At 32.6% G+C, this 22,331-nt stretch overlaps 1 protein-coding gene across 6 annotated transcripts in view; it reads left to right on the forward strand.

The window, feature by feature from the left end:
- Positions 1-22,331, forward strand: part of Mp (collagen XV/XVIII-type protein multiplexin) — a 288,473-nt gene that overhangs the window by 143,789 nt on the left and 122,353 nt on the right. Inside the window, exon 1 of one of the 6 annotated variants that reach the window (XM_083092199.1) lies at positions 3,296-3,783. The exons of the other annotated variants lie outside the window; for them this stretch is intronic. The gene's annotated coding sequence lies outside the window, so the exon portion shown is untranslated. Of the gene's footprint in view, positions 1-3,295; positions 3,784-22,331 lie in introns of those variants that run through there. 6 annotated transcript variants of the gene reach the window in all.

Below are 22,331 nucleotides of genomic sequence, written 5' to 3' on the forward strand. Positions count from 1 at the left end.
AACTATATAATTGCGTAAAATTTTATATTATTTATTGTATTAATTGTTTCTAAATTTGCTAATACAAATGTTTTTATTTATATTAAATAAAATTTTTTCCATATTAATATAAATCCGTATTTTTTTCTCTATATATTTAATTTACAAATATACGTTTAGGTTTTTTTTTTAAATTAATATTGGCGAGACTACAAGCTTGAAAATTATAGTCTAATATAATTAATCTTGACGAGACTACAAGCTTGAAAATTATAGTCTTGATATTATTTTGATAATTAATTAAAAATCTTGTCTTGAGCTCAAATTCTAAGACAAGACGATATCAAGACTAGTCTTTCTATCTCGCAATCTTACGAAGAGTAAACAACTTTGAAATCAATTGCAACATAATATTGTGCAACGATTGTAACAATACTCAAAAATTCTCAAGCGCGGAGACGAAATAAAAATTGGATTTACCGCGTGATAGCATCAAGCAAGTTTTTCCTAAAAAAATATTGTGTGGTATCCCGATATGCTTCTCTCACGAACTGTCCAACATTTTGCAATAACCGTTACAATCCGATTCCCGTAAACATTATGATATTTCCTTTGTTTCGATTAAACGTTGCGCTTAAACCACTTTGTTATGCCGCAGAGAAAAATCGAGGGTTCGGGGTTTATTCAACTCTCGCATTGCCGAATCAATCATCCGAATTGAAACCATATATTACTCTTACCGGTCATGTCATAGTTCACCGAGCGTGTTCGTCATACATATTTATTTAGAAAACAGGTCAACCTAACAACCAAACGCATGTGTTTTTTTTTCTTTTTTTTTTTGAAGTTTCGGAAGAGAGGGAGGGGAAGAAAAAGCCAACGTGTTGTTGACTGCTGTTCATTGTCCGTTTCGTAACACGCGCGAATTTTCGTATCCGCATAAACGCATTTGCGGAATTCCCGGAATGCTTCGATACCACAATTCGTAGAATTCAATTAACAGGGAAGCCGCTCCACTAATTGTGTGGTCTCCTGTCGGAAGCTGGACTTTAAGAAAAATATGAATATTAGATCCACGATGAAAGATAAAAAGAAAGAAAGAGAGAGAGAGAAAGGAATTCCTCATCTTTTTCTCTTTTCCGAAGAAAGAAAAACTTCTTCCAAAGAATGAAATACGCTTTACTCGTCGCTGCAAATTAAAAGACACAGCGAATGTTATTTTCAAGAAAATAGAGACGACTATATGTATATATGTGCAGTGCGTTAGATTCTCTTATCTTTACGTGATGACGGAATATGAAAATCCTCTGTCACCGACCTTTTAGAGCGCGTTGAGATGGTATGTAGCTTTAGTGCACGCTGCATAAGTGAGATAATCATCTCATATTTATTTATGAAAAACTCTGCAGAGCTAACGCGCGGAATGATACCCGTGCCGAATCTCACGCTTGACCCGCTTCCGGTTTTCTTTCACGACACGTTGTTCGCATCGATCAGTGTTTGGCGGTATTTTCGCTCGAGTGTCTTTTATGCTTTGAGAGCCTCTGCTCTTCATTATCAAGGAGAAAGAAAAGGCTATCCGCGCGTATCTATTTACGTTTCTGAGAGAGAAGCCTCTTAGCTTCCGTTAGAAAAACAGAGGAAAATTGCCAACTTCCTATTCGATATAATAATTACGCTCGAAACAAAATTGGAACAAGGTATTGAAACGAATATCCTAACAAATGAAGCGAGCGGCTTGCCGATTATCTTCAACTTTAGACACGCGAAGTAAAGCTCCGCTAATCAACCATTAAGCTGCAACACAAGGTGCTATTACGCTAACTCGATCCAAGAGACAAGCACTCTTTTTTATTACTTATGAGTTCACTATATATTTTCTTAATTAAAATTCCTATTAAACACTTAGCTTAAACACACATATATTCTGACACGTATATATATTTTATTTAATTTCAGGAGTTATATTTTTTAAAAGAGAAAGAAAATATACTTTGAAATATTATTTCAGAATTATACAAATAAAATATTCAAATTTTCTTTTCTAATGGTTAAAACTCTGTTAATACAATAGAAGAGAGGGAGTGAAAAACAACAGTTATTATTTTATTTACATCAGTATTATTAACAGATATTACTTTATATATATATATATATATATATATATATATATATTTATTATTTTATTTATATCAAACGAATTTACTTTTAAGCGTTTGTATTTTCCAAAACCAAGATTGAAATGACCGTGACCTGACTTGACCGTGATATAGTTGTTTATTTATACAATTTTATCTTTCGACCTGTACAGTATTCCATATTTTTCATCTATTTATTTTTGTATTTCTTTTATATTAAATTATTATGTCACACTGAGGAGGATCCGAAAGGGTCGAACCGTTTGATGTATTTTTAGAATTTGTTTTTTAAATATAGAATTATTTGTCATGCAATACCACCTGTGCTTTTCCTGGTCTTGAATAAGCCTACCTTATTAGGTGCTTTCCATTTACATCAAAACTCAGATAAATCTCACTTCTGTCTTTCTTCAACATTCATGTTAAAGAAAGACAGAAGTGAGATTTATCTGAGTTTTGATGTAAATGGAAAGCACCTATTATTATTATTGATTTATTATTTGGACCGTTGTAATTTGTGTTAATTTTAATTAAAATTTGTTTTGATCCTTTGTCAAGATTGAAATGTCTGTACATATATTTGTAAAAAATAAAAATACTAATCTCAATTATCTGCAGAATTATTTTCATGTCAAAAATATTTTACACATTTCCAATGTGATTAGAGTAATTATAGGACTGACATAGATATTCTTGACAAATCTTACAATTAATAAAATAATGAATTTTATATTAAATTAGAGCATTCATCAATATGTTTATAAAAATTCCGATAATGTAAGGGAAGAAAGTTATTTCGGGAATACGAAATGCAGATAAGGAACAAAGGATTAAAATCAAACGCGAGATTCAAGATTATTCGCGAGATTCCCCACGTGTTTCGGAAACACTGAAGGATACCGAGGGACCATTCACGCAATCATCCGTCGAGAATGAACGACGTCATCCACGCATCCCTTATTTATTCATCTCTGCGGAGGGAGGTGGGGGCGGGTAGAGCAGCTGCGGCGGCGGCGGCGGCGGCGCCGCGGCAACAGACAGCAGCCCCCACTCGGCATCGGCGTCGGCGTCGGCGACGCGACTGGGGGGTTGGCACCCCGGCATCGTCGTCCTCGTTCGGATCGCGCTCCGGTTAGTTTGCTCGGTGTCCACGCGACGGCACCACCGGCAGAGCTCTCCAACCCCTCGGCCCGGCGTTCGCCACCCCCGACACGACGACGGCGAGGATCCGCGAATCGGCCCAACACAACCGCGGCGGCGGGCGCGCTCAAATGCCGGCCGTCCTCGTTTATGAGACGCGTCTCCTCGACGCGGCCGACTGACGGCTGCTGCGGGCGGCCGGAAGTACGAGTGTCGCGGAAGAGCCGCGTGATATTCGCGCGGGTACGCGGCAGGAGGCGCAGGAAAAAAAGGGAGCGATTCGTGTGATCGCGCGGACCACGAGGATCCACGACGAGGGGATCGTTCTTCCGGTTCTCGGGTCGTCGCGCGATCCTTCCGTGTCGAGGACACCGGATCCGGGTCCGTCCGGATAGAAAGTGCGCGCGGGCCGTTCTCCACAATGTGTTCTTGTTTACGTTACGGTATGGTGCTTCGACAGTGAGAGTTGTAGATATTAGGAAATGCCGGAGGGAGATACACGCGGAGCTTGGTGGCCGAGCTTGGCGTAAGTAATCGGACGGACGTGATGGAAGAGAAGAATATCCCGCAGCTAGGGTGTCCCCTGCAAAAGTCGATGTTAGAAACGAGAGTTCCGCGAAGCAATTCCTCTCGCCTTCGCGTCTTTCTCTTTCTTTCTCTTCTTCATTTCCCCTTTTCTCTATTATTAAGGGATTACTGTTCAAATTGAGCCGCGATGAACGAGGCTAAAACTCGGAAAAATGTTTTGCTAGTGTAGGTGGACTTTCAGATGTCGCGATAAAAATTGATCGCTATCTTTTGTATCTGCTAGATACTATTGTTTGTAACACATGTAATTGTAAAAATGTATGTAAAAGCAAATTCTAGCTGATGCCTTCTAATACATTCAGACTCCGAATATTGCTGCATTTTGAATAAATGAGTTTCCATATTGCAGAATGATGTTGGTAAGAAACGATTTTTCTGTGTACCACAGTCAAACTTTATAATGAGTATGATTAACCTTAATATGGGTAAGAGATATGGGCCATCGAACGATCTTCTTTCTAAATTTCACCAATAGATTCAGATATAAATTCTGTCTCTGTGAATTTAGATTAATCAAGTGCAAAACATATGTGATATTACAGCACTCATTTATCTACCTCAGTTGATTTTTCGTACCCAGAAAATTGTTGCAAGACCATTTTTTGAATGTCATAAGTTGTTACGTATATCGACGATGCTTTCTCAGTTGGTTGCACTATTATTTTTGTGATATCTGAGGGACGGAGACCGTTGGAAGCGCAGAGATAATAAAAGAATTTATAATAAAAGAATTTAATTCATAAAAAAAAAAATTAATTAAACGTCGACAATGATTGTCGGTTTCTTCCTCTCCCGTGACTCTTTCATCAGCGGTTAGCTTCTATCGCAGTCATCCGGATTAAAACTTCATCGAGATAAGACAAATTGCTTGGTAAATTAGTTCGTTAACGCGGTCGGGAAAAATCTTGAATGTTAGGAAAGGAGGAAAAGGAAAGGCGAACTCGCGGCATTTTCGTATAATTTTCGCTGTGAAATCGCGGCACGTCGATCTGATAAACCTAGATAAATGTTAACCTTTATTATTATCGTTAATTCTTGCGGGCAAAATGTTACACAAAATCGAAAATTACAATCCCTTACAAATTTCTCGCCTCTAAGACACGCATGCTATAAATTTTAATCCCTTTGTACATACATGAGGACTAGGCATAAAAGCCCGATTATCGATATTAAAATTTCAGACGAATTAATTGCTTCATTGTATAATGAACCGGTTTCATTTTCTGTCCCATACGATGTGAGAGGAAAATTGTAAATTCCAGGCAGTAAGCTTTCGTAAAAGAGTGTCGATTTAATGGCCGGCAATATTATTATGAGATAGTTGTACGCAAACGAGTCTGTCTGTAAGAACGCTTTCAAAAAGTCGAGAGTTGTGTCTTGTCTGAAGATGAAATCTGAAAGGGACATCCTTAATAGCAAGAGTTCTTAATGCACGTGGCTAAACTTTTCCTCTCTCTCTCTCTCTCTCTCCCTCTTCTGTCCCTCCCATTCGTTCTTTTCCTCTCGTGAATATCGGCACGCGAGAGCTGAAACTCATCTACCGAGATTAAAACTTCATCGAGATAAAATAAACGACTTTATCGCCGGTCGAAATCGTAGAATATAGTCGGAGCGAAGTTAATGAGGCCGTTTGAGGACCGCCTTTGATTGCCGCGAGCGCCAAATGAAAATGCTTTAACTCGAGCGAATCGTCGTGACGGCGACCGCGTAGTATAATTAAATTGGCCAAATTACGCTATGATTGTTGAGTGGTTTTTTTGTTTTCACGAGAAACGCGAACAGATTGAAATGTCGTTGTCCGCGATGGCCATTATGCGATGAAATCCCGATTGACAATCGGACACAATTGCGTTGGTCACCGCCGCGAATGCGGCCTCGGCGCAAAATTAATGGGACTAATTTTCATTTGCGCGAACGAGCTAAAGTGACAGATATTAAGATAGTTTCTCGGTACATTCGAGGAAAATGTTTCCGATAAAAAAACACATGACAAAGTAAAAATGTAATAGTGGTGAAAGAAGCGTTTAGCTAAATAGTGCATTATATACTATTTTATTCTCTTTTGTTTTACTATTGTAAATTATTCATGAGATCTTTAATTCAATGAATAATTTGATGAGAAAAATTGATCGGGATTTCATCGATAATTTCATTAATTTTTATTAATAATATTAAATGTAATGATATTAGATCGTATTCATTTTAATTACTGCTTGACCACGATAAACAGTACAGAGATGTATACTGCTACACAGCAAACATTAAAACGATTAATTCAACACTAGACTGTGTAACAATCTAGTAAAGTTTCATTAAGATCAAGCTTGTAACGATTGATATGAGAATCGAGAGCTGAAATGATGAGCAACTTGATGAAATTTTACACGACTCTGATGAAAACAGATTGGTGATCTTATGTAAAGTTACATAACAATTAACGTCATGAACTTTTTTTGTAAAGTTCGAAGTATCATCGTGATATAACTTAATCAATCTAGTAAGTTTATATTTCTTTTCCTCTCTTGTTATGTAAATACTTTAAGGAAAGAATGTCTCGATGAAATACACACAAAAATAGATTAATTATAAAATTAATTAGAAAGGTATGTATGTATATTAGATAAATAAAATATAAATCGTTTTTCTGCGGAACTTTTTTTACTCAAACGCATATATATTTTTTCATTAGACGCTATTGAAATTGGAACGGTTTTCTGTTTGATTGTGGGAAAAAACGCTGCCTGTACAAAGTTATACAGCTCAAAGGACTCAATGCAATGCGAGAAAAATAATTTCTCCACCAATTTTTCTCCGCGTTTCCTTCCAAACATTTTTGTTTCTTAATAAGCTTATTAAACTTATAAACCATTACTTAATTATAATGAGATCAATTATAATAAATTTAATGAAGAAATTTAATGAATATGATAAATTACAACTAAATGATACATTGATTCGTCGAAATGATTTCGCAAAATTCATCACAAGAAATCAAATATGCCAAATGACTGGGACGAGTAGAAAGATACACGATTTTTTTTTTAATAATCAGATTAATAGAATTAAGCTTGAATATCTAAAAGAAAAATGTCAAAATGTTCTATCGGTATGTCTTTCATTTTTTTTGTCGAGGATATTTTTCCGCGACAATTTTTTATTATCAATACAGGAAGGGTAGGGAAGGGTAAAATATATTGCTTCGGTCAAACTTCTATTCTTTTCGTATAATATCGCAGTATATCACAAAATTATGTACATAATAATTAGAAGCGCAGTAGATATGCAATCTGCAGCTAGCGACGCACTATCTCTCTCTTTCGGCCATCTCTCTGTCTCTCTCTCTCTTTCTCCCTCTTTCTAACATATATAAATTTCTTTATGCGTAGAAATATCGCGTGTAATAATGAAAGCGATCGAAACATGATTATAATGCGCGTGCACCAAATAACACGCAATAAGATGCATTCCGCGTGCGTTGTGCTCTATAACTATGGATGACCAGTTTCGAGGTAAACCTCATGTTGCAACGTAGCGCGGTTCACTTGGAAATTTGATTAAGCAGACGCGGAGTGAATGTTAATAGGAATATAACAGGCGTATCCCCACATCGCATTGTGTTCAAGGATTGCTGTTCGAAGGTGGGGTGAAAGGTAGGGTGAACTGAACTCCCAACGAGGAATCAGGTCCCACTAGGAATTTTAATTGTTGCCATAAAACCGAATTACACGTCGCCAACAGACGGCACAATGAGCCGCTTGGCGCGAATAGAAACTAGTAGTTCGGTGTAGTTTAGAATAGTGTATGAATGTGTGTGTGTGTATGTGAGACGACACGTGCTAAGGGAAAGTAGTACCAATCGCACATTGCAGGAGAACTTTTGCCCATAAACGTTTATAAAGCATGTGTATTCTATCACGAAGAATATATATCTTATAATCCAATATACAGTCATACTTTTAGAGTATAACTATACATGATATAATATTATAAGCCACTAAAAATAACATAGTATTATAAACTATTTTTTTATAATATTATCAGATTAATATAGGTTTAGCAAGACAAATATATATATATATGAACCCTTAATATGCAATATTGTTCAAGAAATTTAATTATGAAATTTTACAAGAATTGTTTTTGTCTTTATCCTTATTTAGTTTAGCAAAGATAAGTTTTTAAATTAAACATTTTTTTATACTTTCATTTTATCTTAATTTTCAGTTTTTAATTTTGGATAAATATTTTTGGATAAATTATTTGAATAATTTTAGATATTTTTGGATAAATATTTAATTCTTAATATTATTATTTTCATAGGAAATTAAAACAATTATTTTATAATAGTTTGTCCAATTAAAATTGTCCAATTAAAATGTTTCTATTTAAAATTGCATTTAAAATTTTTTTATTCTTACTTGGCAAAATTGTCATATCATTATTTTTAAGGGAAATTAAAACAACTGTTTTGCATAATTTTTTCTAATATAATAATTTTTTAGAAATTAAAATAGCATTGTTTTCTACAAAATAAATAACACTATTTTGTGAGATAGTTTTTTATAATATTAATATATTTGTCACTGACGTATACGTACTTAACATTACTTTTTCTTACTTTTTTTTAGAAAAGGACAAAACTTCAAAGAATTATTTTTATTTGTCCTTACATGTGATATTTCTAATACTTCAATTAATTAAGCGAGTTCTTACGATTTTAAAATGTATAAAAAGCATTATAAATTGCAGTATCTTGAAAGGTATCTCGAAAATAAAGGGCATGGAAAGTGTGGATGGTAATGTCTATCTAGAAAGAATTATGAATAATGTTAGAGTATAAACGTTTTGTGCAGCACACTTAGTTCCATTCGAAATCAAGCTCCGCTAAAGATTCGATTAACGCGTTGACACAACTCACTGCTCACTCGACAGGCGAACAGGCGTGTGAAGGGTTTAAAGCGAAGTGGACCAAGTACTCGGGGCCCATGAAGTTGACTAAAATGCAGTTAACGCGGATGTGCCGCGAAACTTGATAGAGTAAATACGACGATAGCGAACCCGACGAGTACAGTGCGGAAATTCACTGCGTCAATGTTATGTTTTCCACTTTAATTGCTTCATTGTGCGGATATTTTCTACGCATTCGTACGCTCGATTCATATATCCCCAATTTGTACAACGTTCTGAATCGAAGGAACTTTTGTTTCTTTATCTTCTTGAATCGTTTAAGCTGCTTTGACATATCGAAAATATAATCGGCTCTTTTTATTTGTTCTCGATTTATTTTGTTTTCGATATCAGATATTTTCAAAGTACGATGATTTATTCAAAATATTCGGAATTACAATACACATCAAAAGTATAAAATTGTGAAAGTTAAAATTGAATATATGTATATATGCATGTATGTATAAATTTCAACAGTTTAAGTATTACATAAATTTAAATTATGGACTCCCATTAACTCATTCTCTTTTATCAAATATTCAGGAAAAAAATTATCTAAATAATTATATAGTATAAAAAAATAAATACATAATAATAATTATTATTATTAAATAAATAGATAGATATTTGATATCTGAATGTGCAATTGAAGTATACAATATCGGTCAAAAGTATCATATCGCCCTTAAAAATATAGAGAACACGAGTAAATGACTAAGTTTCTTATTTTTTCCCTAACTGTTTTGCTCATGTTCATGAAATATGAAAAGTGTATATTACTGTGTTATTCGATTCTTAAAATTAATTAATATATTATAATACTTGCTTTGAGAGATACTGTTTGAAATATATTATTACGATGCTTTTTAATATTTAATTTAATTTAATATTATATTAAATATTATAATTATAAAAAAATTATTTAATTTAATATTAAAAGCATAAAAAGGCTATTTTGAGAAGAATAAAAAATTTAATATTTCTCTTATTACATTTATTATAAATTTTTAATTATATATTTTTAATTTTTGCGATATTAAAGCATAAAATAACAGTAATAAAATATAATTTGATAATATTTATATATGTTTTAGTTATTATAAAAGTACGACTTCCCTGTTTCTATATAAACGATGCAATACTTTTTTGACCCGTAATATATGTATTGGTACAAATACTCATGTATTCGAATATATGTTTAGAATCCGGGATTATTTATCAGTTGAAATTTCCGTTCTCGAGCAGAGGAAAGCGCATGGAAGGACACGGGAAAAATTTAAGAGCTACTTTTGTACCATGAATGAGACATAATACGGCAAGGCAGATATCTTGTTCCACTTCGCACATACATACATATATGTATGTAGGAACATGCGCGAATCGACGTGCTATTATGACAATACACGACATACAAAAGCAGCGCTTTACCGGGACTGAATCGTATCTAATTTTCACGTCGCTTGCCGTTTGTACAACGATACTCGGCTCTGACACACGCGCGACAGTCGTCTCGAGTGTAACGATAAGGCAAAAGTTTTGCGATTCCGCCGGAAAGTTTCAATAGGAATATTCAATGGACAGGAGAGAATAGCTACTCTCTCCGCCTTCATTTACACCGCGTCGTGACATGCTTGTTTCTCGCTACAATTTCGTGCTACATTAACAAACAATGATTGCGATTATCAGTTAATCCAATCGCTGCTTAACGACTTAATACTGTTACCTATGTCGAAACAAGTTTTGAACCACTTGAATTCTCATTGAGTTAACAATAATCGCTATCGATTAAATAAATACGATCGAATAATACTGATCTTCTAATGTAATAATGCAAGTGTAATTTATTTATAGCAAACAAAAAGTAATATCGAACTTCTAAAACATATTCGTATCAAGTTAGAATAAAAATAGCTGCTTTATATGTGAAGCGAATATTTATTTTCCCTTGTTTTTTGATGTCATATAAAATTCAAATGTGAATAGAATTGCATATGAAGTAGATGCATTCATATTAAAATATAAGTAAGCCATTTCTTTTACGAATTTTACGTAAATACTTAATGTAAGATAATAATTCATTTATATATTAATTGAAACTTTATTTATGCGTAAAATATTTAATTAATTTTACGAAATAAAATTCATAAAATAATTTTTTTTTTTAAATTGACGTTTCTTAAATCTATATCTTTGTTTATAATGTTTTATTAAATCAAATTACATTTAAATCAATTAATATTACATAAAACAGTTATCTCTTAAATAAATTTATTTTGTCACTTTTCCAATTATTTTTCTCACTACATAACATTTCCAACAATATTTAAATTAATACAAAAAATAATATTCGAAAACGTCAATGTAATTTTAAAAACTTCAGATATGTTATATTTTCAATAATTGAAAAGTGTGACGAGAGAAATAACATGTCGATAATTGATAATTACAAAGACAAAGAACATTTTTGATACAATAATTTTTTTAAATTATTCTTTTAATTAATAAAATTTCAATTACACTTTGAATCACATTTTGAATACATTTTTTTATGTATTGCACTCCATAATCCTCACAAAAAAATTTTTAACATTTTATTTCAATAAAATTATTTACATAATTATTTTCGATAATTCTGTATTTGAAATGTACCCCCTATTGGTAAAAAATCAAGTTTGATTTTTCAATCTTAAGTAATTTTAATTAAAAAGTAGCATTTTTATCGAATGAGAAATTTTTACTTTAAAATCAGGAATCTTACAATTACAATATATAAAATATACAGCACAATGCTTTTGAACTTATTGCTATTATCAACTATTATATATTTTAAACTATTACATATTATTACTATATATTTTTTGAAGTAAAATTTTTCATCCTTTCATCTCATCAATGACAAAAAAATTCTGGCGATATTGAATCGACGTGCGAAGTCACATTGCGCTCCTTTTCACTTCGGGGTTTATCCCCTTGCGTTTGCGAGGAACATAGCAAAAAGTAGTGCAGCAGCAGGAGAAAACGGATCGAGAGAGAAGGATACGGACGGAGAGTGCGCGCGTGCGAAGCTTAAAGCCGTCACAGGGAGATGCCAAACACGTCACAGTGCTGAAAGAATCAGGGAGATCGGTACAGAGGGCAACATAAAGCCTGTCCTATACGCTGTAAAACGCGCGCTCACGTACCATCGAATCTTTTATTTCGTTATTCTTTAGTCGGCGTCTCTTCCACCGGTGCCGCTCCTATTTTCTGAATTATCCTCGTGCATATCTAACCCGGCGTCCCTTTCCTCTTCCACCACGAGTCCTCGGGATCGGCGTGTCGAATGGTCACCTTCCGATATTCGATATTCGATTACCGGCGACCGCATTTCACTTTGCATTAATCGCGAATTATCATCCTCCTCCTCTCCTTATTGGCGAATCCCGATTTAATTATCTCGGGGGCAATTTTCGTTTCATTCAACCTGGCAGTGGCAAGCCTTTCGTGCATGCGTCATCTGCCTCTTCATTGAAAGAGCTATCATTGATTCAGCTATGAAAACTTATCGAACATGATGCTGCGAAATTTATAAGAAGGATAATTATATTTTTGAAAGATAATTACTAATTATGATAGTTCGAAATCGATTGCTATGACTATCTATGTTTTCCTAATTTTTATGAAATTATTCAATTTCTATACTTTTCACACATTTTTTATCAGACAAACATTGTAAAATCGCTTCTTTCATTTTTTGGATTCCGATATATACAGGGTGTCTTTGAATTCAGTGCCAAAATTGATACAGCGGCTTTAGGACATGAAAACAAGTCGAAAATGTTAATAAACATATGTCCGAATTCGAACCATTTTGGAGTTATAAAGTAAAATAGTTGTAACTTTCTTAAGACAATATAAATTGAAATAAATGTTGTTTAACGTTCTTTATTTTCTTTAAAGCTTTACAAAAGATGCTCAAAAATTCTTCCGTTGACTTCGACACACTTTCTAGCACGAATTAATAAATTGTTTCGAGCACTTTAGAAAATATTTGTAGTGTATCGAAGTCAATGGAAGAATTTTTGAGCATCTTTTTTGAAAGATTAAAGAAAGCAACTTTATTACCTTATAACTCCAAAACTGTTCGAATTCGGACATATGTTTATTAACATTTTTGACTTGTTTTCATGTCCTAAAGCCGCTGTATCAATTTTGACACTGAATTCAGAGACACTCTGTATATATACTATTTTGGTCATAAATATTATATCACTTATATAGAAACAGAAAAGTTGTTACTTTAATGAACAAAAATATGTGTAAATATTGCGAAATTATATTTTATTATCATTATTTTATGTTTTAATGTAAAATAAAAATTCTAATAAATAATAACAGAAATATTAAATTTTTGATTTTTCAATATAGTCTCTTTTGCTTTCAATATTGTTCCATATACTCTTGGTATTCTTGACAGCTTTTTTAAAATTGTTAGTGATATTTGATTTCAGTATGTTTACAAATATTCCCAGAATTGTTGAGAAAGATCGTGGAAAAGAGAAATAGACAATACATTTACGTAACATATATTGTTGACGTATAGAAACCATTTGTATCAAACGCGACTACATCAAAAAATAAACCTAAAATACATTTTAAATAATATAGAGAGTATACAATATAATAATACAAGAATTATATATTCGTTAATTTTAGCAATCCCGAATAAGAAATATAATGTACATTTTTCATATTTTATCAACATGAGCAAAACAGCTGGGGAAAGAAATTTAATCCTTTATTCGCATTTTCTGTATTTTTACATATTCAGCTATCAACAAATATATATTTATCTATCTAATGATTATTATTGTATGTATATTTTTCTACAAAATAATGACTTATGAACAGTTTTTCATTTTCTTCCCAAAAATAAAAAAACAACTAATTATTTGCGTTTTCTGTATTTTTTGGAAGTGATGCAATATTTTTGACCGATACTGTACATATAAAACCGAAAAAACAAAGCACCTCTCAGATACGTATTTTGTGCACAGCATTTTTCATGTCACGGATTGAAAGGCGAGTTTTCAATATAAGGAAAGACCCATTAACTCCTAATCCAAATTTTTCTGGCATTGTAGTTCAGAGATTGCATTTATCTTGATCATTCGTTACGTGGAGTCACTATTATACGTTTCCAACTTACTGGTAAAAATAATAAAAGTCGTCTTCTGCATCAGTTCGCGAAACATTAATCTTATCTCCGGCAGGATGACATTGTCATGCGTCGCTTTCCTGATGCCTTCCGACTCGCGTCTAATGCACAACGGGTGTCGAATTTACGATCGACGTACGAGATGGCACAGCGGATGTACTCTTACAAAAAAAAAACGATTCCTCTTTAATGTCAATCCCTAAATATTTTTCAGCGCGCTACTCAGTGTTCCGTTCTGTTTCATGACACCTTTCAATCATCGATCTCCTTCCACTCTACGGACTACAATGGGTTTTACGTAGTTCCATCGGATAGCTTTATCGATTCGCGCGGTACGCCATGTACCAGAAACGACAACGATTTTTTACCGTCATATGTGCGATTGTGTCGGCTGTCGGCCCGGTTACTCTCTCGTTTCTCTGATTGACGTTTTTCTTTTATTACACCTCGTGATCGCGCGAGTGCACGATCGGTTGCGTGCAAAAAATGCAATTTTCGTCGATGATGCTTTTCGTTTATTTTTTCAAGCGCATACGCGCACAACTTGTTCACGGGGCAATATTGATCTATTTGAAAAAAAAAAAGTAAAAAAAAAGACTCAATAACGAATATATTTGTCATATACAGCTTGACAAAAGAAAGAGAATAATATTGATTAATCTTTGAATTACAGATCGAACATCATTAATTCTTATATAAGAGATGTTGGTTAAAATTTTAGTAACATGACAAGAGTTATGATACTTGTACCAATAGTATTCATATACATGTATTCTCTTGTCCCTATTGGATAGTAAAATTACAAACTGTCAGACTACACGAATTTTCTCTCGAGAAAAATGGAAAGTCAATATCAGGTGATAAAGTTTATACGCGAAACACAGTTCGTTTCCTTCCATTCCTTTCCCCTACCCTCCTCTCTCCCTCTTTCTTCATATTTCATTTCTTCCACCGTTTTCTCTTCCAACCTGTAATAAACTTTACACCATATATGATTGAAAAAAATTATTCCAATAGCCCTGAGCAGAATCGTAAAACACCAACGTGGATATTGAAACCATTAATTGATCCTAGAGACAAAATGCCGTTGGCGCGAAATAAAAATATTGTTTGCTCTAGTGAACTCGCACCCGACAAATAAATTTCTTTCCTGTCTAGTTAAATAATCGTGACCGCGATCGAGTTTCATTGTGAAATAAACATCTCTTCCTCATAAACCACCGTTCTCTAGCGTTTAAAGGACACGTGCAATATTACACGTACTGATGAGCCCCGTAACAATCTTGAATTCACTGCGTACAGGACTTGAAATATCAAAAATGTCGCTAACTAGACTTGACAACTGAGCTTGACAAAAAGACGTGTAGATATTGAAATATCGTACGATCTAGATACTTTCTCTACCCAGACTTAAAAACTTCCCAAAGAATAAAGTTTTGTCATTTATTTACATTCGTAGAAAACTTTTCAAGGAATCTTTTCCCTTTTATTGTAAAATATTTTTACAACTAAATTTCAAATGAAAATTTTTACTACACTACCAGTTAAAAATAATCACTTATAGAATATATATCAATATATCACTTATAGAAAAAAAATTGTTATTTTATAATGAACAAAAATATAATATTACCAAATATAAATATCGCCAAATATAAATATATCTATCACCAAATAAAATTATTATCAAATTATATTATATTTACTGGTATTTTATATTTTATATTTTATATTTTAATATCATAAAAATTAAAAATTATAAAAAATAATAGAAATAGTAAATTTTTGATTCTTCAAAATAGCCTCCCTTTGATTTCAATACTACACATATTCTTAACAACAGTTATTTTTTAACAACAATTTTTTTAAGTTATTACTAAGATATCTGATTTCAGCATGTTTGTAAATGCATATTTTCACAATTATTGAGGCAGATTGTAGAGAGGAGAAAGAGATAGCACATTTCCGTAACGTATGTTATTGTTGACATGAAGAAACTGTTTATAACGTGAAACTGTTTATAACGTGATTATATTAAAAAGAAAAGGTATTATAAATAATTTTAAATAATATCAAAACAATTATTATAATAATTGTGTATTAATTAATTTTATCAATCGAATAACACACATAAATAATATAATATTTTTCATATTTTACAAACATATGAGCAAAACAACTAGAGCAAAAAAAATAAAAAGCTTAATCATTTATTTGCGTTTTTTGAGGGTGATGCAATACTTTTGACCGGCATTATGTCATTGTCATTGTAAGTTAAAAAAAGATTTTATATATAAATTTAATAATAGAAGCGGTAGTGATAGAAAATTATCATTTACCGCCGTGTATCGAAAAACGCGCATGATCCATCTTCCAAGTCGGCTCCGTGCGTCGCAGCAATTTTCAACGTCATGACATCGCGACACTCAATTTTGACGCTGACTTGCGTTGACATCGATATAGTAGCAACATATGTCACAACGTGAAACCATGCGAAAATTTGCCTTTGCTCTCAATGCGCTTTGTCTACACGCTCGACCAGCCAGCACGTTACACAACTCGCAGCTTCCGCCATCAGTTTTATAAAGGTGTCACAAAAGGCGGACACACTCGCTGGAAATAGTTTTCAATTTGCGCGGGAAATTAATTCGTTTTCGTGAGGGGACTTGCGCTTTTTTTCGCCCCGCGCCGGATTCATTTGAAGGCAGGTACGCTTCGCGAATAGTGACCGAGAGCCGCGATTCTTCTGTCACTTCCACAAACACCCGTGGCAAAAATCAAATCTCCGACTTCGCTTTGAAATCCGTGTCCTTTCGTTCAGAATCGAACGTGCGGTCGCGGGTATTTGTATTTCGGTTCGGCAAATATCGAACGCGGATGCGGGGGTTCTTTTCGCGACTAACTTTCACCCTTTGTTCCGACGAATGTACTTGGCAACTTGGGTTTATCTTACAACGTTCTCGTTCTCGACCATTTCATCTATTTTGCACCATCAATCCGCAGCGAATTCCGTCGCATCGCGCCGAGACTCTTCGCTCGCTTCTTCCATTATTGCTCGCATTAAATTCTTCGAAGGATTCGCATTTACCAAGTCGCAAAGCAATCCGACTTTGTACATCGCGAATGTAATTCCGATAGAGAGTGCACGCTCACTTAATCGACAACCTCAAAGTATCGTGCTTGTGTAAGCGGTTGCGAATTGTTGACGGGAACTCGATCATCGAAGGCAGCTGGGAGAGCCATCATGTGGAAATAGCGAGGCACGAATGGAAAATCCGGGAATTCCCGCGTTTGTAAGAAAATTACTCGGTTTTACACCGCGGAATATCAGCAGCGAGGGAGTTTTGTAAAAAAAAAAAAGAGGAAAAAAGAGATAAAAAATAAAAACCGAGGAAAAAATACACACTCCGCGCGCGATTCATAGAGCAATGCAGCGCGATACGTTAACGAGTAGTCTTCAGTAGACACTGCTCTCAATTGACAGCTGTCGACCCAGAAAATCCGACGCCCGCAGGGCACGAGGGAGATACATCCTTTCTTCATCCGCCTTTTTCTCCCGTGTTTTTCCTTTCTCGTTTTGCCGTCTCTCTCTCATCACACTTTTTCGCGTTCGGTACGTTGCGCTCTATTATTTTCCCTTCATCTGCGTACGCGTTTGTCTCGGTACGAGTAAAGTTTTTGACGTACACACGTAGCCGAGATCGCCGAAAACGCTCCGGGATGGATTTTCAATTACGCGTCGACGGCGTGCAACGTCGTAAAATCGAGTTACCGTACGAACGCGCTCCGACGAACGCATTTCCGCCGTGTTTGACGCCGCGATTTCGGCATGCCGTAGAATTCGCGATTAACGGAGTCAAAGTGGCCGTTATGGGAACCTAGCATTGCCAGGCGAGAGAGAGTGACTCGATAGGAGACGGTCTTATCGAGTCACTCTCTCTTTTCGAGCTATTCTCCGATCTGTATATTCTCCAATCCGTCAAGAAATATCGTGCAATGGCAACTGATGATCGAGATTTTCATCTAGATTTTTTACATACGACCATATATATTTTAATCCTATGATTTAATTTTCATAATTTTCTGCTATAGTAAACAAACGATAGGAAACTTTAAGAATCTATTTTAGATTAATTTAAACGGATAAATTAAAATATAATTAGATATAATATATAATATATAATATATGTATAATATATAATATATAATATATAATATATAATATATAATATATAATATATAATATATAATATATAATATATAATATATAATATATAATATATAATATATAATATATAATATATAATATATAATATATAATATATAATATATAATATATAATATATAATATATAATATATAATATATAATATATAATATATAATATATAATATATAATATATAATATAATATAAATATATAATATAAATAATATATTAAAATAGAATTATTAATAAAATTATTATGATTCTTTCGAATTTATATCTGAGTAATCGTGCAGAGATGTCTTGTGGCATTTACAATATTTTTTCTATTGTGTCTGAAATTGAGAATTTAACCAAAGATTATATTAAGAAAGAGCGCTTACATATGTATTACTTGAAAAGTGCACATAAAATTATATAGTACTTCTCCTATCGTTTCTGCAGCACTTTATACATTACTCTTAAAAATGTGTCTTATAAATTACACACATAACAGAAAGGATCGATATTACTGGATTACTGTGCATATAGATAAGAGAGGAACTGTTCTCGCGATTTTCCAATGCATCATAATTATACTCGAACACATTGCATATATTTAAAATTATTAATTTACGCAACCTATCATCATTAGAGATATAAATAGAAAAAAAGAACAAAATATTCTTTTTCATAAAATACTAGTTCTTTTGTGAAAAAAAAACAACTCTCATTTTGTTAACAAAAAATTTCTTTTTTAAGATGTTTAACATCTTTATATTTTTATTGCAAGTTAATTTTTTTATTATTTTTTACTTTGTAAATAAATTTCGACTACTAACTATTTTAAATCACACATTTCCATTATTATTTTAAATTAGGTAAATTCTCCAAAAATAAATTGAAATTAAACTTGAATGGATTATTGTCATTATAGATAAAAAAGCATATTTGTAATTTTTAAGTAATTTTAGTAATTTTTAGTTACTATTTTAATATATAAAAGTTAAATGGTGATTAGAAGTTATTAAAATAGTGATTAAATGTACTTTAGTTTTTATATGTTTAATTTATTTTCTTTTAAAGTAATTTTAATGGATTAATAAGACTTTTGCGCGCGCGCACGCGATTAAACGACAACATAATTCCAACAACTTTCAAATTAGATGTGTAATAAAAATTGTTGTTATGCATCTAACTGAAAATTATCCGAATTACATCATGTTTAATATAATTTACCAAAAAACTCATTAATTCATTAAAATTGAAAAAGGATGAAAAATATACGAACTTTAAAAATATAAAATATTAAAATTATGAAAACTTTAGAGATTTTTTTATTACGTTAATAAAACATGAAAAATATATGAAAATAAAAATATGAAAAATATGAAAAAATATATTAAGAAAAAATAATGAAAGAAATTAAATTTTATTTGCATGTTTTTCTCAACATTTGTCTTCTATTGGAAAAAAAACCAGTTCTTTTATATCTCTACGATATCTTCGAAAATTTTCGAGATTTTATTATTATGGCTATATATATATGAGTCGCATCGAGAGATCAATAAATGAAATGATCAATAAGATAAAGATATTTTTACCGTAGATAGAGGCGTGCAGTTCGCGTGATGATATCAGCAAATTGTGACGTACGTCACATAACATATGTGTCGTACAATGCAACACTGAAGGCTGCAGAACCACACAGAGGAGGTTGCTGTGCTTGTAGCCATTTCAAAGTTGCAGGTCGCTGAATCGCATACATGTCGAAAAGTACTTTACGTCGGAAACAGCAGGCTGTAACCGATGGCTTTTCCAAGTTGTAACCGACGCTGAGGCTGAGGTTTCGTTTCGGCAAAAATTGAAACGCAGCTCCAATCGATCAATGCGCAGATACGTCCTAATATTATACAAACTGTAGGACTCATTGGTTTTTCTATTATATTTCTATATTAAATCGGCAATAATTCTTTTCGACGCTTTATTCTCTGTTATAGCCATATAAACATTTACGAAAATAGTTTTTGCAATCGATTTTTGAAATTGAAGGAAAACCTTGTAATCCGATTTCAAATAAATGGCTTGTCATACTACAGGTTTTTATTTATGCTACATTTTACTTGGACTTAAAATACATGAAAATTTAAAGTATCCAGTCGAGTATTTAGGTCAATTAAATTCTCTTTCCAATTTATCAACAAATATACCATCAATGAATATTTTATTATCATCAAATATTTAGCGTATAATCGATTAAAGAATGTTGCTGGATAATATTTCGTTTATTCGCTAATGAAAATAATTATATAATCTCATATAGTCGCAGAAATAAATCTATATAAAAGAAATCACTTATTGTTGATTAATAATTTAGCATGCACTGATTTTGTGATGATTAGTATTCATATAAATTTTACATGTTGTGTTGGAAATGTGTCTAATCTTCCGATTAAAATAGTTTAATTGTTCAATAATAGATTAACACATTAGCCATAATTTACAAAAGAAAATGTTTATTCGCGAAAAAGAGCGAACGAAACTTGTTACGACACAGTTTAGCACATTTTTTTTATCGGGATCGAATTGACCGGTGGTCTTCTAAAAAAAACTTACTGAACTCAAAAATGCCTTTCCAATCTCGCATGATGTTTTTTCGATGACACCAGCACGACGCCGCTCGTTCGAACTGTTCAATTTCCGCGGCGGCACGTCACGACGATGGCTTTTCTCGAGAGAGAGGATGTAGCAAAAAAAAAGAAGAAGAAGAGGAAGATCGCAGCGAGAAAATATCCCGAGAAAAAGACAAGAATGATGGAGCGCGAATTTCGATTCTTCTGGACGTGATGGACAAAATGCGCTTGGGGCTCTGGAAAGCGTTGGTGATTTGTCCGACGATAATCGTGGAATGTCGGAATTTTTTATATCAAAAATTAACTAATATCGTTGCTATAAATCGCATCGTTACTAATATAATCCGCGAAAAGCTAATATTTTAGTGTAAGTATTACAGTTTTAATTTTAATAACGAAAAGTCTATCTAAATTAGATTATAGAATGAATTAGTTGAATTCAATCCTTCTCGCTTAATTTGTCATTTATTATTCAAAATTTAAAAGTATTTGTAAGATTTAAGAGAGGCTATATGTATAATATTTATTTTACATAAAAAATACGAATTAAGCAGATTTATATTTATATTATTGCTTTGTTCATTTTTTTGTACAACCAAATTTTATTTATTAAACAATAATTTAAAAAACTATCAATGCAAAAATCAAGATGATTGATTTAAATTAATTATTCTGAGAAAAAAATTATGTATATATGTACATATAAATTTAAATATTATAATATGAATATAATAGTAATTTAATTCTAATATTATAATAATACCGAATAATACATTTAATTTTAATATAATAATATATAACATAAAATACCTTTTTATACGAAATAAATTTGCTTATCAATAAATAAATCTAAACATGTAGTAAAAATAAATAACGTGACATTTTACAATTTAATTAATTTTGGATCTTTAAAATATCATTAAATTAAATCTACTATATGTGTGTGTGTGTGTGTATGTTTCAAACGCGCGTATGGTTCAAATTAGTTTTTATAATCGATTTGCCATTGAGAGTATTACTCACTCTTTGGTTAAGCAGGTATTATATTGAAATGTTATATAAATGCCACCAATTATCCGCATTCAGGCCAACAGCTCCCATTTACTTGAGATTATGAATTTGATTATCAGTAATGATAATGACTAAATATTTATTGGCGCTATTAGCGGATAATTCTATTGAATGAATTACAAAATCACGTTCGCCACTGAAACTACAAATCGAGTTTTTGATTTATCGGCAATCCGCCATATCTTCTTTTTATTAATTTTTTTATCAGAGTTTCTCGTACTTTGCCTTTGATGTAAAAGCACATTGAGACGTCGTAATTACGTAAGTTTCAAATTAAATCCGGATTGCTATTTAATTTCACCATCTAACTAACTGTTCTTGTATCTGAAGTAGGATAGTATACGATTGTTCCATATTGCTTCAGTTAGTTTACTGAATTTATATCATGCTTTTGCGTTTAAATGTTATCGAACCATTTGTGCAGGAGCACAGAAAATTATCCGCCAGAAAAAATT

This window comes from Camponotus vicinus, unplaced genomic scaffold, assembly GCF_025532165.1.
Source record: "Camponotus vicinus isolate PSW18456_S1 unplaced genomic scaffold, iyCamVici1.0 SCAF_2, whole genome shotgun sequence".
In the NCBI taxonomy this organism is placed as follows: Eukaryota; Metazoa; Arthropoda; class Insecta; order Hymenoptera; family Formicidae; genus Camponotus; species Camponotus vicinus.